The following is a 6,409-nucleotide window of genomic DNA, read 5'->3' on the forward strand; positions in this document are numbered from 1 at the left end:
ATATTTTATAGGACTTCATTGAGAAATGTGAATTTAACAAGCGTGGACCATCTAAATCTTTGATAGGAATATTTTAGTCCCTAAGTTTTGTCGTATAATTTTGCTCCGTAATTTTCCTACTTTTAGATGAGAGGAATATGGTTGAATCATATTTATAGAGATCTTATAATTCATAATTCGTCACTAGATTCTATTTATGAAAGAATCCTGCCATATATGAAAAGATTTTATCATCAATCAGTAAAAATTTGAATGATAAAATCCATCCATATAAATGATTTGTTATTGATATCTTGTAGAAGGAAAGATATCAAGATAAAAATAATTCACAAAGCAAGATTTCTTTTCTTGTTATGCCGGATTGCTCATGGGAAATCTTCTAAATTAGCTAATTGTTCAGTTTCTAAAGAAGGCCTGGACTTTCCTTGTTTGGCTTTAAAGAAGCTTGGAAGTAGGGTGGGATGAACTTGTGATTGGGAATGGCATCTCTGTCTCACTCACTTTATTCCCCATTTTCTTCACAGTGACTATCTTAGGGGAAAAAGATGAGATGGGATGAACCTGGGATGAGTGTTTTCTTATCCAAATATCCATACGGTGCCCTAGCATGCCACACACCAAGGCCAGTCTTCTTGAGTCCTTTCCTCAGACATATCAATAAGCATGTAGCAGTCTAGCTACACAGCCAAGTTTGTACCTCTGTGTCTCTGCCTAGCAACACTATGGTACTGAATACAGATGACACTCTCAAGTGCCCATAAGCAATCCGACCCCTTGAATCAACTACAATGCCCATGCGCATCTCCGTGCCATAACATAGACTCTTCCCAAGAGTACTCCGCAACTCAACACCTTTGTGTCAACTCCAAGGCTTTGCCCCTCAAGCCAAGCACTGCTCATCCCAGATGTCTTGATCCTCGACATACCCTCATGCCAAGACATAACCATTGTGTCATTGATCCGCAACCCACCAAGCTGCCCTTTAGTACTACACATACCAAATCCACATTGTACAAGTGGGAGAGTCTGTTAGGGTCTTTTTCCTTCTATTTTTACTTGGCAATGGCCTCTGACACAGTCTTGTACATACCTTGTAATTAGATGGCATGAATAACCACCGCCACACCATTTTTCCTTGTTTTGGATGGATTTTGGGGTGTTTTCATCATGTCGGGGCTTTCAAAGGCGAGCCATGAAAATGCAATGCTGCTCGATCATTTGAAACCCTCCGGGTGGGATTTGGGTGGATGCTCTGCTTGTATAGTGTTGGGAGAGTGGGCGAGAACAATCCAGTGGGTCAGTTTCCTTACGGATTCTTGCGGTGTCCATTGTTGCCTCCCCTGCCTCCTGAGCCTCTAATTGTAGTTTGAGTAGCAGTTGTATAGACTTATATTCCTTTGATTTCATTAATGAAAATACTGTTTTTACAGTGCCATATCTGAGCATGTTGTCGTGCCTTTTTTCTCATATTTTTCTGTGCATCTTGCTGGGTGCATTTTGGCTGGCTCCTTTGTGCATGTGACATCGGGGTGCCGCACGGGTTTGCTTGTCCAAAAGGCGAAGTCCGTGACAAAGTGGTATCAGAGTAGGCACGATCGAAGAAATCTGTGCAACACAGATGGGATGCAAGAACAGTGGTGAGACAAGTGGGATGATGCAAGAGGAGGAGGCAATGGTTGCTGCCTCAGCCCCAGTGGAAGGACAAGCCGACATTGAGAAACCGCAAAGCCATCGAGAGCGGATCTCTACGGTGAAAACCCATTTGGCCCAGATTGAGGAGGGTTTGGTGCCCTTGTTCTCATTGAGAGATCGTCTGACCAGCCTAGAGTTGAATCAAGAGCAGCTCATCGAGATGGTGGACAACCTTAGCGACAACATGCATGAGTCTATCCAGCACCTGCATGAGCAATTCAATGATCTGGCTGCTAGAGTCGTAGTCCTGACTCGAGCAGTCAGTACCATACCAACTCCAACTGCTGGTGATGGTGGGCAAGGCCGAATGCGAGCATCAGAGCCTCGAAGTTATGGTGGAGCTTGTGATGCAAAGGAGTTAGAGAACTTCTTGTTTGACATCGAGCAGTACTTTCGAGTGGTGCGGTCTGACTCTGAAGACACCAAAATTATCTTGGCTACAATGTACTTAACCGGAGATGCTAAATTATGATGGTGGACTTGGTATGAAGACATCCAAGTTGGGCGGTGTACCATTGCCAGCTGGGAGGACTTGAAGAGGGAGATTAACGCACAGTTTTTGTCAGAGAATGTGAAATTCATTGTCTGACGAAACTTAAGGCATCTCAAACAAACTGGGATTGTTCGAGAGTATGTCAAGCAGTTCTCGGCATTGATGTTGGACATTCGAGACATGTCTGAAAAAGATAAGTTGTTTTACTTTTTGGAGGGCTTGAAACCATAGGCCCAGCAGGAGTTACAGAGGAGGGGTGTCGCAGACTTGGCATCTGCCCAAGCTGCAGCCGAGCGTCTAACGGATTACCTCTTCTCTGACCACCAGAGGAGGAAGCCCACTCCAAATACCTTCAAGAATCACAAGCTATCCAAGGGTAAGGCTGTGATCAATGAGAAGAAGAGAGACTTCAAGATGAAAGAGCAGGAAATAGTAAGAGCTCCGAAGTTGGGATGTTTTCTGTGTGGAGGGCCACACATGGTGAAGAATTATCCCCAAAAACAAGCTCTAAATGCATTACAGGCTACTGTGCAGAAGAGTCCAACCAACCCTGATGACAACAGCAGTGATGAGGAGGAGCAGGCTGAGGGCCCTCGCATGGATGCCCTTAGGTTGCTGAATGCCATCAAAGGTCAAGTGGGGGAGCAGTCCAAGCCATCCAAGCAGCAGCAACAGTCAAAGCCACACCACCAACAACAACTCAAGCTACGACAGACTCACCAGCAATCAAACCGACGGACCAGTGAACTCATGTATGTGCAAGTGGAGCTCAACGGTCATGTGACTCGGGCGATGGTGGGCACGGGGGCAACCCACAACTTCATTGCCGATCATGAAGCTACCCATCTTGGGTTGAAGCTGGAGAGGGACTCTAGTCGAATGAAGGCGGTGAACTCGAAAGCACGGCCCATTGTTGGGCTTGCAAGGGATGTGCCTATTCAGGTTGGAACTTGGAGTGGAAAGGCCAATTTCATGGCCGTACCCCTAGATGACTTTCAAGTTATCTTGGGTATGGATTTTCTTCAAGCTGCTAGAGTAGTGCCAATGCCCTTTCTAGATGCTTTATGCATGATGGGAGATGAGTCTCCCTATGTTGTTCCTGTTGCTCGGCAAACTCAAGAAAGGATACATCAAATCTCTTCTCTTCAATTGAAGAGGGGAATAAAGAAGGGAGAACTAACATATGTGGCTGTCTTGAAGCTGAAAATGGAGCCAAAGAATATGGATCCCTTTCCTCCTGGGGTCTTGAGAATCCTACAGAAGTTTGAGGATATGATGCCCCCCGAGTTGCCTAAGACTTTACCGTCCAGGCGGGCGATGGACCACAAGATTGAATTAGAGCCTGGAGCAAAATATCCAGCTCGTTCGCCCTATCGAATGGCCCCATCGGAGCTTATAGAACTTCGAAATCAACTTGATGAGCTATTGAAAGGAGGGCTTATCCACAGCTCAAAAGCTCCTTTTGGAGCCTCAGTTCTCTTCCAGAAGAAGCAAGATGGGATTCTTCGATTGTGTGTCGATCATCGGGCTCTGAACAAGGTGACTGTGAAGAACAAGTATCCAATCCCCTTAATTGCGGACTTGTTCGATCAGCTGGGTGGAGCTCGATATTTTTTCAAGTTGGATCTTCGATCTGGATATTGGCAAGTCTGGATTGTAGAAGGAGATGAAGGCAAGACCATTTGTGTGACAAGGTATGAGCATTCGAGTTCCTGGTGATGCCCTTCAGATTAACGAATGCCCCAGCCAAATTTTGCATATTGATAAACCAACTATTCCATGACTATCTTGACAAATTCGTGGTGGTATACTTGGATGATATTATCGTGTATAGTCAAACATTGGAAGAACATATGGAATACTTGCGGACTATTCTCAGGATCCTATGGAAAAACTCCCTCTATGTAAAGAAGGAGAAATGTTACTTTGCCCAGGAAGAAATTTTATTCTTGGGCCATTGTGTTGGGGGCGGTCTGATACGCATGGACCAGGAGCAGGTTCGTGCCATCTATGAGTGGCAGGCCCCTACCAAGGTGACGGAGCTACGATCCTTCCTCGGACTTGTCAACTACTATAGGCGGTTTATTGCGGGTTATTCCCGTCATGTCGTACCCTTGACAGAGTTATTACGGAAGGACCGATCGTGAGATTGGTCCTCAAGGTGTCAGTAAGCCTTTGAGGACTTGAAAGCGATAGTGATGGAGGAGCCAGTGCTGCGGCTGCAAGATTTTCTGGCAGAGTTTGACATGGTCTTGAAATATAGGCCAGGACGTATGAATCAAGTTGTTGACACTTTAAGCCGTAAGGCTGAGCTCGCAGCTTTGATGGTGGATGAGCAAAGTCAGTCAGCCAAGTGCAAGCAACCTTTCTACCAAAGATTCGAGAGGGGCTATTGAAGGACCCTACAGCTATGATCCTGAAGCAGCTCATTGAAGAAGGGAAGACGCGACGGTTCTGATCCGAGGATGGACTTATCTTCACAAAAGAATGTCGGGTGTATGTTCCTCGGGTGGGCAACCTTAGAAGAGAGCTCCTGCAAGAATGTCATGACACTTTTTGGACCGGCCACCCAGGAATGCACCAAACCCTTGCCCTCTTGGAGCGGGCATACTATTGGCCAAAAATAGGGGACGATGTGGTAGAATATGTTCGGACGTGTCTCATTTGCCAGCAGGATAAGGTAGAGCGGTGCAAACCTGGTGGCCTTTTTGAACCCCTACTTATACCTGAACGGCCTTGGGAGAGCATCTCAATGGATTTCATCTCGAGTTTGCTAAGAGTAGGAGATTTTGGGTCGATCCTTGTGGTGGTAGATCGGTTATCCAAATATGGCATCTTTATTCCTGCACCCCTACATTGCTCAGTAGAGGAGGCGGCTCGAGTTTTCTTGAAGCATGTGGTGAAGTATTGGGGCATCCCTCAGAACATAGTCAGTGATAGAGATTCCAGGTTCTTGGGATAATTTTGGACCGAGCTCTTCAAACTCCTTGGTTCCAAATTATACTTTTCCACCAGCCTTCACCCCTAGACTAATGGCCAGACTGAAAGAATAAATGCTCTCCTCGAGCAATACTTGCAGCACTTTGTGAGTGCCAACCAAAAGGATTGGGTGAAGTTGCTCGATATAGCCCAATTCTCTTACAACTTGCAGCGGAGCTCTGCATCGGGCAAGAGCCCCTTCGAAATCATCACTAGTCAACAACCCTTCACTCCGCATACAGTGGTTGTGGGGTATACAGGAAACAACCTGTCTGCATATCATTTGGCCAAGGAGTGGCATCGCAATACGGAGATTGCATGGGCATACCTTGAGAAGGCTGCTAAGAAGATGAAGAAGTGGGCTGATAAGGGAAGGAGACCTTTGGACTTCAAGCAAGGCGACATGGTGTTGGTCAAGCTCCAACCAGCTCAACTTCGGTTCTTTCGCAAAGTGCATAAAGGACTGGTTCGCAAGTATGAAGGTCCATTCCCTATCATTGGAAGGGTAGAAAATGTATCCTACCAACTACAACTTCCCGTATGATTCTAGGTGCATCCTGTATTCCATGAAAATTGCCTCAAGCCATACCATGCCGACCAGGTGGATCCCATGAGGAACATGTCAAGCCGTCCAACCCCTACTTCTACCTCCTTGGAGAGACGGGTCGACATCATTCTGGTGGATAAAGTTCAAGTTTTACCCAGTGGTGCAGAAGAGATCCAATACTTGGTGAAGTGGAGAGGACTTCCTGAGTCAGAAATCAGCTGGGAACCGAAGGATTCGCTACGGCACGAGGAGGATTGGATCGAAGCATACAGAAGGAGCACATCAACGAGGACGTCGATCTGATCAAGTGGGGGAGTCTATCAGGATATTTTTTTCTTGTATTTTTGCTTGGCAATGGCCTCTGACACAGTCTTGTACATACCTTGTAATTAGATGGCATGAACAACCGCCGCCACATCATTTTTTCTTGTTTTGGGTGGGTTTTGGGGTGTTTTCATCATGTCGGGGCTTCCAAAGGCGAGTCATAAAAATGCAATGCTGTTCGATCATTTGGAACCCCCGGGGTAGGATTTGGGTGGATGCCCTGCTTGTATAGTGTTGGGAGGGTGGATGAGAACAATCCAGTGGACCGATTTTCTTACGGATTCTTGCGGTGTTCATTATTGCCTCTCCTGCCTCCTGAGCCCCTAATTGTAGTCTGAGTAGCGGTTGTATAGGCTTGTATTCTTTTGATTTAT

This window comes from Elaeis guineensis, chromosome 11 (genome assembly GCF_000442705.2).
Source record: "Elaeis guineensis isolate ETL-2024a chromosome 11, EG11, whole genome shotgun sequence".
Lineage (NCBI taxonomy): Eukaryota > Viridiplantae > Streptophyta > Magnoliopsida > Arecales > Arecaceae > Elaeis > Elaeis guineensis.